This window comes from Colobus angolensis, unplaced genomic scaffold (genome assembly GCF_000951035.1).
Source record: "Colobus angolensis palliatus isolate OR3802 unplaced genomic scaffold, Cang.pa_1.0 Scaffold168, whole genome shotgun sequence".
Taxonomy (NCBI): Eukaryota; Metazoa; Chordata; class Mammalia; order Primates; family Cercopithecidae; genus Colobus; species Colobus angolensis.
This window is the reverse complement of record NW_012114799.1, coordinates 4088993-4104500: the sequence shown is the minus strand read 5'-3', so window position 1 is coordinate 4104500 and position 15508 is coordinate 4088993. Positions and strand designations below refer to the sequence as shown.

General features: G+C 42.9%; 1 protein-coding gene across 1 annotated transcript in view; it reads right to left on the bottom strand.

The window, feature by feature from the left end:
* Nucleotides 1-15508, bottom strand: part of MGAT5 (mannosyl (alpha-1,6-)-glycoprotein beta-1,6-N-acetyl-glucosaminyltransferase) — a 214620-nt gene that overhangs the window by 52179 nt on the left and 146933 nt on the right. The window lies entirely within an intron of this gene.

The following is a 15508-nucleotide window of genomic DNA, read 5'->3' as shown; positions in this document are numbered from 1 at the left end:
AGGAACACTTTTACACTGTTGGTGGAACTGTAAACTAGTTCAAGCATTGTGGAAGACAGTGTGGCGATTCCTCAAGGATCTAGAATTAGAAATACATTTGACCCAGCCACCCCATTACTGGGGATATACCCAAAGGATTATTAAGTCATGCTGCTATAAAGACACATGCACACGCACACGTATGTTTACTGCGGCACTATTCACAATAGCAAAGACTTGGAACCAACCCAAATGTCCATCAGTGGCAGAATGGATTAAGAAAATGTTGCACATATATACCATGGAATGCTATGCAGCCATAAAAAAGGATAACTTCACGTCCTTTGTAAGGACATGGATGCAGCTGGAAACCATCATTCTCAGCAAACTATCGCAAGAACAGAAAACCAAATACTGCATGTTCTCACTCATAGGTGGGAACTGAACAATGAGATCACTTGGACACAGGAAGGGGAACATCACATACCGGGTCCTATTGTGGGGAGGGGGTGGGGAGGGATAGCATTAGGAGATACGCCTAATGTAAATGATGAGTTAATGGGTGCAGCACACCAACATGGCACATGTATACATACGTAATAAACCTGCACGTTGTGCACATGTACCCTAGAACTTAAAGTATTAAAAAAAAAAAGTAATCTGGTTGGACTTTGAGGACATAAACAGTCATATGGCCATTATATAATTATGTAAGAAGAAATACATTATATGGCAACATATTACTGAATACCAACTGTATAATTTTGCAAGAAGAAATACATTATATAGCCAACTGTTTTGAAGTATCATCCTTGCTTTCTAAATTACCAGGGACCTAACAGTTGCTTTTGGCTCTTACTACCTCTATGAGAGGAAGTTTGGGGAAGGACAGCCTGGGGAAGGCAGTCAGTTGGACTGGAATATTTACCCAGAGATGCTAAGCTGTCCCAGAGGAATACAAACATCCCCAGCTCTTGCCAATGTTTCTAGTGATGCTTAACTCATGTTGTCAGAACTGGATCCCACCTAAATTGGGATCATGGGAAGATGAGAGTTTCTCACAGCTGGAGAGATAATGAGAATACTCAGGTAGATAAAAGTAGAAAAAGAGAATAAATGTCAATTTTGATGAGCTCTGAAACATTCAAGAGTAGTCTTACTTACAGTGTTAGAAGCAAAACCAAACCCCTTTTCATGTATTTGTAGGCACTGAATTTTGAGGCACATTTTCTAAATCAAAACCACCTGTGAACTGGAAGCAAGTTCACTTTTTCTACCTCTGGGTTTCCCAGTAACTCAACTGTACAAGCTGGGGTTTGTGGGTTTTTCCTTTTTTTGGGAAATTTTCAAAAAGTCAAGTTCTGTAATGTTTTCCAGTTGTATAAAAGTAGGACAAGGTTTCCTCATTCTAAGCCTGTTTTCAGACACTCCAGGCAAATCTAATAGCTGGTTTTGTGACTGAAGACCACAAGGGACACAGGGGTGTGGTATCAGCAGCCAGAGTGCAGGGAAGCCTGGAGGCAGTCTGTAAATGAAGCAATTCATGATCTGGTCTCTGCCATTCACTGCCCTGGTGATATTACCAAAGACCTTCAACTTCAGGGGCAACATTTCAAGTAATGTATCAAAAGTCTTCATGACTGGGAAAACTGCACAGTCCACATTCTTCATTTCATGTACCAGGATGACTTTGTTTGCAACAAGCAAGACCACCCTTGCCACCCTAACATATGAATAAAATGAAGAGTGGGACTGAAAGTTTAATTCCATGCCATGTCTGGTATGGCCACAAGATGCTGAATTCATTACCTTAGAAATGTATACTTTTAAATTAGTACAGACGCTTACACCTACCTGGCATATGTTAGTTTGAAGGGTTCTAGGATATGGTTCATTGTGCTAGATGTATCTGGTAACTCCTGCCCCCACCCACAGCTCCTGTTAAGTAGGCAGGGGGCTCTGTTACCCTGCCCCACTGCTGGCTGCTAACCAGCCCAGGGTGTGTCTGACCTGAGGGGACCCAATCCTAGGCTGGCCAGCAGCCCAGGAATGATGTAGCAGGCTCAGGAAGGCAAAGGGAGCCAACCAGATGCTCTCTTGGGAACTCAGAATCCTTTATACTGGGAGATTACTGCCAGATGGCCACTGGCTTTAGAGCAAAAAGGTCATTTGAGCGTTGAAGTCTGGGCAATTACGAGCCAGATAACAAGTTCTGAGGAAACTGGTTGCCAGTTTCGGCGGGTTGGGTGGGAAAAGAACCAAGTAAGGGCTAAAGGAGAGGGGAAGACACAGACAGTCGGTAATAAGAGGGACCCAAGAACGGGACTACAACCAAAACATCACCACTGCAAGCATGACGCAGAGAGAGAGAGAAAGAAAAGAGGAGTAGAATGAGAATAAGGAGAAGGAAGGAGAGAGAAGAGAGTGGGAAAAGAAAGCAGAGAGACAGAGGAGAAAAACTAGGGCCTAGAGCTGCTCTGGTTCCGATCCCACCCAGTGGTTCCCTATCCTAAATTCCCAGGTCCCTCTGGATCCTTATAATAAACGCAGCTCTTCCCAGACCCCACCCTATATTTTTACTTGAGTTTCTCTGGGTGGATTTCACTCATCTACAAGGAGACCTCTCGGGACAGCTTGCTGGCCTTAAAGCAGGAATTGGGGGCTGCAGGTGGGGACAGGCATCTCTCCTTTACACAAAAGGAGGCATTTTGCCTAAAAAGTCAGTTGCCAACTACTGAAGATGGGCCAAAGACCCCTAGGCTATGTCTGTGGTGACCTACAGGGCAGACCAGTAAATGGCCCATTTGGTTCCTGTCCTAGAGAAAAATATCCACTGTAGACAGACTCAAGATTAGGGTTCCCAGACTAAATGCCTGGGAAAGTAACAAGGTACTAGATTACATATGTATTGCCATTAAATCCCAGAAAAGGCTGGGGCTTCTTAAAGTATAACAAGGGGGTAAGTTCAGGCAAATATAAAGAGGTATATGTAAAGACTAATAAAGTATATGAACTTACTTTTAGGCATGGTAAAATCCAAAACTAGAGATTACCTTCAGAAAGGATTTACTAATTTCACAAACGTGAAAATCTCAACAGCTGATTAGAGGGGAAAAAATGTTTCAAGTGTAACTTGAGCCTTTGACATTGATGTAACAATTAGGTACTTCTACCTCAGGTCTCTTGTTCCCACTTGTAAGAGCTCTGAGTAGAATCCTAGTGAAGATGAACCACGCTATCTATTCCAGGTAAAGGTGCCCCAGAAGGCTTTCATACGAAACTCACAGCCAAGTACCTACACCAGATTTGCACCTGTGGTTCTGTCCCCTTCAGGCTCCATGGACACACATGTTGAATTAGTCACACAGTCCTGTATATTCTGCCTCCATAATATCAAATTGGTCTCCTCTTCTCCAGGGTTCAAGGTTCAGTTACTGCCATCAAGGGGCTCAAAGGATCCCCTTCTGTCTTCACAGACACTCTTATCTTTTGTGTTTAAGATACAGGATATTCAGGATTTTTAAAATCAAAGGTGTCCTTGTCTGCCTTTCCCCTACGCATGGGAAGGCTCAAAGTGGGGAGGGGGTTAGAGGTGAGAGACATTTTCCAGCATACACTCCCCCTTCCCTTCCTTACTTTGGTCATCCAGGCCCAGGGTGAAGCTGACCATAGGTCACCACCATAGACCTGGATATCCCACTGATCTAAGAACTGGATCAAGATCACTTCTTAGAAAGCTTTCCTTCTCCAATTTAAGAGACTAAGGTCAAAGAAAATTATCTGCTCCAAAAACTTTATCACCAACAGATCTCTGGAGACGCAGTCAAAAAGGGCTTACACTGAGTATCACATCACAGCATGCAACCACCTCTGTCGCCCAAAGGTTCCAGCTAAGCAACCAGCAGCCCCCCTAATGCTTTTATTCTCTAGTTCAATGTAAATTCCCATTGAGAACAACTGATCTAACTGATTAAAATTTAAATCTACCTAAGCTCATTTAGGGGGAGGAGATACAAACAGAAAGGAGAACGCATGCTGGAGTCAATGAGCAGTGTTGTCAGTGTCTCTTCAGCTGTTTATGGTCGTAGCTGGAGGCAGGTACATGTTCAGAACCAGTCATAAGATATTTAGAGCTTGGAGAGAGAGCTTTAGAAAAACAATTCAATCTATGCAACACTCCTGTAAGTCCACAGCAGGGGGGAGTGGTAGAATGCAGAACCAGAGAATCAGAAGCTTTCCCCAACTTATTTTAAAACATTTTTAAATTGATACATAATTGTACATGTTTATGGGGTATATGTGATATTTCAATACATGCATACTACATGTGATGATCAAATCAGGGTATTTAGGGTATCCATCACCTCAAACATTTATCATTTCTTTGTGTTGGGAACATTTCAAGTCCTTTCTTCTAGCTAATCTGAAATACACAATATACTGTTGGTAACTATCGTCACCCTAGTCTACTATTGAACACTACAACTTATTCCTTCTATCCAACTGTATGTTTGTACATTAACTCACCACTCTTTATTCCCACCTACCCCTTTTCCCAGCCTCTGGTATCTATCATTCTGTTTTCTACCTCCATGAGGGCCACCTTTTTAGCTCTTGCATAGGAGTGTGAACATTCCACAACTGTGTGTGGCTTATTTCACTTAACATAATGATCTTCAGTTCCATCCATGTTGCTGCAATTTTTTTAAATGGCTGAATCATATTCCATTGTGAATGTACACATTTTCCTTATCCATTTATCTGCCGATGGACACTCAGGCCGATTCTGTATCTTGGCTATTGTAGACAGTGCTGCAATAAACATGGGAATGCAGATATCTCTTTGATCTCCAACTTCCTTTTTAGTTGGTGAATTAGGGTATAGGAATGTTCTTTGGTGAATAGTAGTATCCTCCCCAGTAACGCCCCTGCTCCCCACTGCAGACATACGTATTTCTCCTGGACATCATTTCCCCTCATTCATGCAGCATCTTATGACTTGTCAAAATCAAAAACACTTCTGGTCCCAAGCATTTTGGGTAAGGTATACTCAGCCTGTAGCGGCTTCTCCTCTTTCCCTACAAATATTGAAACTGGCCTGTTACACGGTTTTACAAACATATAATAATGAATCTTGTTTTTTATTTAAGAAACACAAGGCCATAGAGTATGCCTTGACCAGAACCAGCCAAGGGAGTCCTTTACTGTTACTGTAATGTAACTCCTAGAAAAGTTGAGGCTGGGGCTGTCAACTGCACAGAATGAAGATCTTGTAAACCTCCCTCCACTACAGGTCACCTGCATTTGCTCTGCCAGCCCCCTTCTGCATGAACTGTTACTGTAATGTCTGGGCTGGGCTCGTTGTCTCAACAGTGGCGTGCTCCTTAGGAGCGCGTTCAGACTGCCCCTGCTCCTCTCTTTTTCAGTCAGTGCTCACACAAGCCAGGCTGCCCTGTGCTGCCAGATGGGGAATAATCTTACCATGGGATGGGGTGATGGGGCCCTCCTTCCTAAACAGCATCACAGAACTATAGGGGCTTTAGATCTCTGTGAGGTGAACCAAGGTTGGTGGCAAACAGGACACAGGAAGGAGCAGGGCAAATAAAACCCACCTCCTTTCTCTCTTCCAGACTATTCCAAGGTAGAGCTCCTCCTTGCAGGCCTTTGGGGAGAGTCCAGGTAGCCCAATGTGCTGCTGTGTCTCTGTGGCCCCGGTGAGGCAGCAGCTAGCACGGTCAGGCACACCGTCTGTTACCCTGCATTTCCCTTTTCCTTAATCGTTGCTGCCCTGGGTTTGCAACACCCTCTGCAGCAAAATACTGGCATTTTAGTCTTTGTCTCAGGCCCTGCTTCCTAGAGGCTGTGGGCTAAGACATTGTCTGTAGGTTCTCACCCCTTCAACCCATCCTCCTTATTGTCACTAGTTTCCAAAACTCAAAGTTTTGTTCCCCTATATAAAGGGCTTCCCAGTACTGCATACAAGGCACTTCACAATCTGGGCTTCTGCAAGCTCTCCGGCTTTAACCCCAACTATTCCCTCTGCCACCTGCTTAAGGTCTCTGCCTACACTTAACTTATCCCTCATTCCCAAACCTCTCCTGCTCTCTCACACCTGGCCTGCCACTGCCAAAGCCCAAAAGACCCTTCCCTCCTCCCTCCTTTTCTTCTGGATGGACTCCTGCCTCTTCTTCTTTTACAAGCAGGCAGTCCTGGATCCACCCAGGTGAAGGTCATTGTTGTCTCCTCTGTGCCTTAACCATCTTCCTGCGTGGGCTGTACTGTCACTGGATGTTCCCAGATGGCTGGAACTGCGAACTTCTCCAGGGCAGAACCAGTAGGCTCGGCAGAGGCCTGGCACAGGACGAGTGCTCAGTAAATACATACCAGCTGAGTGAGAAAAACAAAGAGGGCAGGCACACAGACCACAGGGTACTTATGGACTTGTGGGAAACATGGATCTCGGACACGGCACATTCCTTCACTTTCCATCTGCTTCCAGCAAATGAGCTTAAAGTCCACAACTACCTAAGTGTGTATTCTAATCAAAACCAAAATAAAAACAGAGTTGTAAAACTTAAAAGGTATATTTTATAGTTGATTCATCCTCCTTTTTATATTGCTCCTAAGTACCACGTTCACTTAGGAATTGCAAAGCAAACAAAAAAGAATAAGAGGAGAGAGAGACAAAAAGAAACTACCTCATCTGCTTGCTCCTGAAGTCTAAAATTCAACAAAGATGAAAAATTCTTTTATTCCAAGATTGGAGGTAAGTTCTAAAATGCAAATCTCTGTGAATTTCAGCTGTGTAAGTGAACTAATTTACATTTCAGAACAATTTAAAGTCTCTGTAGTCCTTGGCTCATTTACCTCAAGTAACCACCCAAGGTCAAGGTATATATGTATGGCGGTGGTCCTTCCTGTGTCCCACTCAAACCTTGTGGGGCTCTGAAAAACCTTTGGAGGCTAAGAATCTCAAAGCCTGTTCACCACTGCCTCTTCCTTCCCAAACCCTTACCTCTCTAGGAGAAAAGATGGTGCTCAACGATTGCAATGGCTCAATAAGGGAAACCTTGCTCTCTTGTTTCCAGCCCAGTCTGTGGTCCACCTATGGGCCCACGGGCACTAAAAAGAAGGGAGTCTGCTTTCTTTCATGTACTGGCCTCCACATTTAGTCTTCGCTTGGGCTCATCTGGTATAAATTAGGATTCATGTTGGGCAATGGGTCTCAAGTATGATACTGAGTGGGTCTAGAATTTGCCTATCTGGGGGAAGGAACGGGAGGAAAGAATAGCCACAGCACTTTACTTATTATTCTCTACTGTCCAATTAGGTAAGAATTTTGTTTCCGCTTCAAAGACAGACATAGGCAGATTTCTGAGGCTAAATGAGTGGTACGGAAAGAGCAATCAGTCCTGTATTTGCAACTTGATGGCAAATTTCTCATCTATAAATAGGAAGTAATACCACTTCACGGTTCTTTTAGACAACTATTACGTGTGCAGTGCTGAGCCAGCATTGGGAATAAAATGCATTTAAAATATGTTTAAGTATGTACCCTTGCTTTCAAAAACAAGGTGCTAATACTACTCCAAAGGCATAAAATGGGACAAGCTAGATATGAGAGTCCTGAGCTGGCTAGCACCTTCACATCACTGCCCATGTGGAACCAGTGCTTATGCCCACTCTACATCTCTCAGTCTCAACTGCTCAGTGTGGTCTCTATTTTCCAGCACTTTTGTTTTTCAGGATTTTCTCTGCCTTAGCACAGAGCTTTCTGCCATTTAACGAACGGCTCCTAAAGGACCCTGGGGAACCACCAGCCAGTTTGTGAAAACAAGAAATGCTTTGACACAACTCCTTTCTGCTTTAAGAAGGGCAGGAGGCCTTCAAATTGCAGAGCTGGTTTCTCTTTTCCTCAGTGCAAATGCAGTCACTTATGGATAATGATGTTCCTTCATCTACTCTGATGGACGTGGTCCTAAAGCAACAAAATCCACCAGCTATACTACCATGCAGAAAACAGGCTGATAGGTTGAAAACACACCACCACAGCCCAAATGTGTCAGCAGACTCCTCCATGAGCTTTCTGTTTTCCACCTATCTGGGTGGAACCACAGAAAACAGACTGTTTAGTGACAAAGAGGGCTGTCACAGTGGAAGGTTTTGCCTTGGCAAACTGAAATTGCATGTTTCATAGAATCCCAAAAGGGTCAGGAAATCATGGACTGAATATCCTTTCTTGAAAGGGAGGAGGGGATGCCTTGATGCGCTTTGGCCAGATTCTGTTTAAAGGCAAGGGAGAAGTGTCTGCTATTATTACAGGACCATCCTGTGAGAGTAGTCAGGGAAGAATTTTGGAACACTGCATGGTCACACTGGCAGTGGGTGTGATGGGGCTTCTCCGACAATCAAACTGAGGCCCCAAAGGCCAGGAACCAAAGCACAGAGGCCAAGTACCACCCAATCGCATCAGTAAAGAATAAATTAAAAATAATATGAAAAATATAAAGTAGTACCTTAATACTTTTAAATCACTTTAGCGTATTCCTTTGTAACAAGAAGGGGGAAGAATTCTATCTATATATTGGTCTCTCTTAGTAAGGAGTAACATTACATTTTGTGTTTTCCAGTATTAACTGCTGTAAATCTGTGAGGGATTCCATCAAAATAACACTCTTCATAGATTCATGTTAAAGGACAGTAGTAGATGTCAATTGATCTTTACTCAGCTGGTCAAGAAACATTTTAAAAATTAATTTCAAAAAGTTTTTTTTTCATATGAAGCAAAATATAAAAATAAGAACACACACAATGACTGGCAGAACACAATTTCTGCAGGCCTGAATGAAAAGTAATTGCTTTCTTGTAATTTCCAACTTTTCTACTTGTAATTATCTTACAACCAAGGGAGAAAGATAAGACCTGTCTGCAAAATCACATTTGGCAGCTCCAATGGGCACGTCTCATATATAGTAATTGTGTAGAAATCTGGGAGGTGGGATGAGTGGAGAAGGCCCAGTTTCACTGGAAAACCAGAAAGGGAAAACGGTGTGTGAGGCAGGGCCCACTTCTATGGGATGGTACACACCTTCAGCTTTCATCCCAAGGGCCTTACCTTCCTGCCAGCCTCTCACAGTCAGGAATAAAAAGGGCAGCCTGAATTCAATGCACCACACATAAGGAAGGAGTTTATACTCCACTCAACACGCGTGTGCTTTTCCCTGGATCCTTCCAAAGCAGCAGGTGGTGGGGGCGGGGGAGGGCAACCAGGACAGCTCCACTAGGTTGGTTCTGAATTACATAAAACACGAGACCAGGCCACCATGTTGTGGAGAAGCATGGCAGCAGAGTCAAGGGCTGAAACAATTTCACTCAGTGCTTAACTTACTGTAAAAGAATTAATCATATGATTCTAGAGTAGTATTTGGAGATGTTCCTCTCTTTGAAACCCCAATAGATAATAAAAGGCACCTCTCTGGGGACACGAGGACAGCCAGATTCAGTCAGGTCACAATGCCCCTTCTTGGTGCCGTCCCAGCTCTTGATTTCACTGTCTGCAAGGGGGATGAGACTCCAAATAAGACATAATTTAATGTGCCAGGAAGCGCTCATTGTTATAAGAATTATACGCGGGTAAACAGCACTGCTTCAAAAAGACAAGACTTTTCGAAGATCCTTATGCTTGGCAGCTCTTACCAGCAGTCTCACAGAAGGGGTGGCATTCATTACTCAGAGTGGAGATTGGAGAATTGGTCTCTGTCCATAAATAGCCTTTACACAGGCAGGCCAGCCCTCCCACACTGATCTGAGGTAATCTGGCCTTTTCTGGGGCCCTATCCATATTTGTGTAAAATTTAGCAGGCAGTTTAGGGTCAAGAATGAAGTAATCTGTGTTTTTATTCTAGTTCTCTGACTAACTTCTTATGGGACTTCGGCACGTTCCCAAGGTTCAGTTTTCTTATCTGTAAAATGAAGGAATATTAAATCTGCCCTATTATCTCACATGGGTATTCACAGAAATAAATGAGATTTTTAAATTATTATGTGAAGGCATATTCTTTCTCTCATACACTCGCTCTCCCCAAGGCTCATGCCTCTGAAAGAGCTCTACCCAGCACTTAGTTATGGCCGAGATAGGGCACACCATGGACCTCAGAGGACGTAATGCCTTAGTGTGGTATGGGGCAGACCCATCCCTCACCAAAGGGCTTCCTGTCCTTGATGCTGGGCCCACTGACCCAGGGGTGCCACCTTTTGGGTGGGACGGCACAGGCTGGTTTCCACTACGCCACATCACTAAGGTGCATTTCTAGTTTTAAGCTCTAGTTGTAGGGCTGTGCTAGCTAAATTTCCTTGCTGAGGCACTCAGCCCCCTGCCGTATGCATTAATACCCATGGCTTCATGATGATGGATGTGTCCACTGGTAATAATGTACATGATCTCTCCCCTCAGAATACCTAGTGTCAACAAGCTGTTGTTGTAGGCTGGGACCTGACATGTGACAAACCAGGCCACTTAAAACATAAGACTCTCTTGGGCTCCTTCCTTCTCCTGCTCCCACCAAGCTAAGAACAAACTTCTAAATTCTAGGCACGATCTCTTTGTATTTGAGGTGTACAGACTGAGATTCCGATTCAGGTATAGCAGTGTAAGGTCCCTTTAAAGGACACCTGATCACCAGGCTTTAAATGAAGAGCTGATTTTTAAGACAGAAGCTAAAAATATCCTCTCCATCCCTCTCCTCAAAATAAATCACACGCCTCTTGAATTTTATTCACCTCATGCCTGGTTTCTTAAAAACATGAAGATAGCAAAATAAAAGTGATCAGCCTAATTAGAGTGCCTTCGAATCTGAAATGCTGCAAACAAACATATTTGAAAGGAAAAGCAGCTGAAGTGTCTAATTTGCAAGCAGCAGTTTGAAAACAGGAACAATTAAAAAACACTGGTAAAGCAAAGCTGAGGTCTCATACTCATCAATGGTTTCGGAAAATCTCTCCCTTTCTACGTACTCTCCCCGATTTCTGCGGCAGCCTGTGAGTGCTGAACCTCTGCCCTGTTACCAATGCCAACATGACACACCCTATAGAGAGGTGTGTCTATAAGAAACAGGGAGAAGGACCCAGAGCCAGGAAATCAGGATTTCGAACTCTGACATCACCCTTTGCTGGCTATATGCCCTTGGGAAGTGGTTTCACCCACCTGCGCCTGGACTCTTCAGGTAATAACTACCCTCCCTCCTGGAGAGGCCCAAAGGATCACATGAGATAATGTGGTTAAGTGACTCAAACTACAAAGGATTCTTCTCATGACTTCTCAACCTTATGGTTCTCTTCTAGCCAAGTCTTTCTTCTCCATCCCATGTCCAGGGTTGTTAGACTAATTGTCTGTTTCCCCCAAAATTCATATCCCCGCTGTTGAAATCCTTATGCCCCCCATGATGGTACTAGAAGGTTGGGCCTGTGGGAAGTAAAGAGGTCACAAGGGTGAAGTCCTCATGTATAGGAATAGTGCCCTTTTAAGAAGAGACCAGAGATCTAGCTCACTCTTTCCACCAGGTGAGGATAAGACATTGGCTGTCTATAACCTAGAAGAGGGCCCTCACCAGAACCCAACCATACTGGCACTCTGAGCTCAGGCTTTCAGCCTCCAGGACTGTGAGAAATAAATTTCTGCTATTTACAAGTCACCTAGTCTATGGTACTTTATCACACAGCCCAAACACTCAGCCAAGGCTAACTAACTGTAGTTTCCAGTCTTTGTTCAAGAGACTCTCTCCTGCTTAGAAATGCCATCCTGCCGTTTACCACCCTAGGTAAGACCCCTTTTGAAGCAGATCACTAACAGCACCACCTACTTCCTCAACTCTCTCAGCACTCAATCCCCATCCCCAGCCAATGGAGCCTTAATCCTCTGCTTATTGCTGTCTCTCACCTGGTTAAACACTGCTTGAGAGTTCTATATGTCCCCTCCTCTTACTTGATTCCAAGCTTCAGTGGGGCAAGGACCTGATCAGATAGTCTAGATCAACAGCATCTGAAGTTACTCAACTGACACATGCTAAAAGAAATAGGAGTCCAAGAAATGAAGACCGTTAGGGTCTGAAACAAGACAAAGAGAGGGAAAAGCCTGAGAGTTGGCATAAAAGATGCTAAAGAAGTAACATTTATCCAGTAAAAGAAACCATATAGAGAGGTTGGATATGACCCACTTCAGTGGAGACCTGGGCCCAAATAACTTGCTATGTTAAAGGAACTCTGCAGCAACCATTTTTACCAAAAGTCAGTGACCATTATATTTCAGTTAGATTTGGGGGCAGGAGGGTTAGGGGGATGTGTTTTCAGACAGAATACACATCATGTGACTTAAATTTGTGTTTAAGACAGACTCCTCCATTCAAATAACAGTAGACACAGGACAAGGTTAAAGTCTTTGGAGAAGTCCTATGTTTTAAACAGTTATGGTGTTCTGCCATGTGATTTGAATACAACTTAATTTCTGAAAGCAAAAGAAACATATATTGAAATAAAAATAATTCCTTTCTATATTTTCTGACTTAAAGTAATTGAAGTTCGATTTTGCTTTGGTGTTTGGTTTGATTGGAGGGCAGCTGTTTTGCTGGCACCTCAGATGGTGCCTGATCTAAAAAGTGAACCTCAAAGGGGGATGCACAGAAAAATAGGAATGTGTTTCTTTACAGTGTAATATTTGTATACCATACATACCATTATTCTACTCTCCATCTTTATCAATAAATTAGTATCCATATATTGAGAGGTCAAACTCAGCATTTTTTCATTGACATGGCTCCAACAGTCAAAAACGAACTGAAGACCCAGTGGCAGTCTGATGCGTGGAATGGAAGGCGTGCAAAAAACTGCAGGAAGGATTGGGAAAAACTGATGAAGCCACACCAGTGTCCTGCCTGTCCTAGTTATTCGCGTTCTCAGTTTAGAAAGAATAATTGCAAAAAGAAAATGATGATATTTTCTGAATTCCAGTTGAATGTGAGAAAGGGAAAGTGAACATGTTCAATAAAAGGTTCACAAGAGGAGGCATTTGGTCTCCTGTGTCCTTAACAGAATTTCTGAACTCAGGACCACATAGCTTCTCTCCAAAGGAGTCACCTAACACTTACTTAGGCAAGAATACAAGTATTCCAAATTTATGATAGGACCAGCTTGCCATAACCTGTATTAGTTTTGATTCCAAATTTCTTCAGGTCACCTTCACACACCATTAACTCAGTTATCCACCAAGCCATTAGACACCACATGTGCGTGACTACAGGCCTCAGGGGCTCCAAGAATAAATTGATCACCAGGGAACGTATCTAGTTGGTTGGTCTGAGAGTTCAGCTGGGAAAGCATATGGAGTAGCACAGAGGCTGAGGCTAAACTCCACTTAGAAAAATTAAAGTGAGAAACAGCCTTCCTTTAAAAAAGGAGCAAATCTGGAAAAGACAGAGGGTGCTAGCTTAGTGCAGATGTTGTCTAGGTCTGTTCCTGAGATGACTTTTCAGAGATTCCCAAGCTTAGTCTTTACAGGCTATATTCACTAGTCAATATAACATTACTCATCAACATAGAATGCAGTGGACTGGAAAACAAATATACTTAAATTAAGTGTGTTCATAAAGACACTTAGACTATCACTAGCAAGTACTAATGAACTAATGGGTCTAGGCAATTATTCTTAATGGCTGCTAACATGAAGAAAAAAGCAAGATAACCGGACATTATGTGCCTCCTGATGTCAATACCTCAAAACCCCTTATGAAGTAGTCCTGCAAAAATCAAACCTGGGCCGGTGGTGGTGGCTCATGCCTGTAATCCCAGCACTTCGGGAGGTCGAGACAGGTTGATCACTTGAGATCAGGAGTTTGAGACCAGCCTGGCCAACATAGTGAAATCCCATCTCTACTAAAAATACAAAAATTGGCCAGACGTGGTAGTGTGCACCTGTAATACCAGCTACCTGGGAGGCTGAGGCAGGAGAATTGCTTGAACCGGGAGGTGGAGGTTGCAGTGAGCCAAGATTGCACCACTGCACTCCAGTTTGGGCAACAGAGCGAGACTCTGACTCAAAAAATCAAACCTGAATTTGATCAGGCTGCTTTATCTTACCTACCAACTTCAGAAAATATTTACTGGAGAAATACCACAGTTATGCAATTAGTAAAATTTAGACTGTGGGCAACTCTACAGGATAAATAACCTGGTTTAACAAATAAGCTCCCATTAAAGGAGACTTAAAGAATATACCCAATCACAATGTATGGATCTTATTTGCATCTTTATTTAAATAAAATGAAAAAATTGAGACAATCTAAGAAATCTTAACCCTGTATATTTCAATATTAAAAAATTTACTGTTAATTATTTTTAGGTGTAATAGCAGTGGGGTTTTTTTTTTTTTAAGATCTTCATATCTTAGAGATACATACTATACTGAAATACTTTAATAATGAAAAAATAAGATGTCTTGAATTTCCTTCACAATATTCTGGGGGCGGAGGGCAGATAAAGAGTAAACATGACTTGCTGTGAGTCGATCATGGTGAAGCTAGGTGAGAGGTACATGGGGGCTCATTATACAATTCTTTTATTAGAAATGTTTCACGGCAAAATTTAAAGAAAAAGAGTCACCATAGTTCATTCTGAGAAAAGCTTTCAAATACTTAAAGTGGAGAGAAACAACACTTTCTTTTTCATTGTCCTTGACTTTTTGGGAAGAGGTGGCAATTTCTGAGCTTTAGGTACCTTCCATGTTAGTTCTGTGCCTCCCTTCTACTCATCTTTTGTGCATCCTTCTAAAATCCAAGGCTCTGATCCCCATGAATTTTAGCTGGAGATTTTGTAGTCTCCTGACTTCTCATTATCGGAAAAGCTGTCATCAAAGAATTACATGTGGAAAGTACCGATTCTTTAACAATCACCTGCTAAGTCACCTTTCATTGGAGGTCTCCATTCTTAGTCTTCTGTTCAGAGGCAAATTCCCATCACTGGACTTTGGAACTCTTGGGTACGCATTTGAATACTCAACCATCTGTGGCTATAAATGGGCAGCTTTCTTCCAATATTCCTATCTTTTTGTTCCCCTTCACCAAACTATTTTGTGCTGTTCAGAACCAAGTCATTAGGATGACAACGATTCTCCTCCTTCCCTCCAACATGAGGTAGCATGCGGCAAAAGCTTGCTAGGTGTTTTGTTACCACATGCAGGAACTTCTAGTAGAAAATGGTTCAGCCATGTTAGTGGGCATGGTGCCTCCTGTGTGCTCAGCTCTGTAGGAAGACTTGACTTGCCTCATTCCAGCTAATCCTTACAACGATCTGAGGTAGAATAGACTGCTGTTTCCACTTTACAGACAGAAAAACTCAGGCCCAGAAACTTGCCTAAGGTCCTCTAGTCCTCTAATAAGTTAGCCAACAGAACCCGGATTGGAACACAGTTCTTAACCAATACTCTATGAAATCTAGTTTCTGTGCTGGTTTGGTAAAGAAAAGGTAAAAATATATATATATA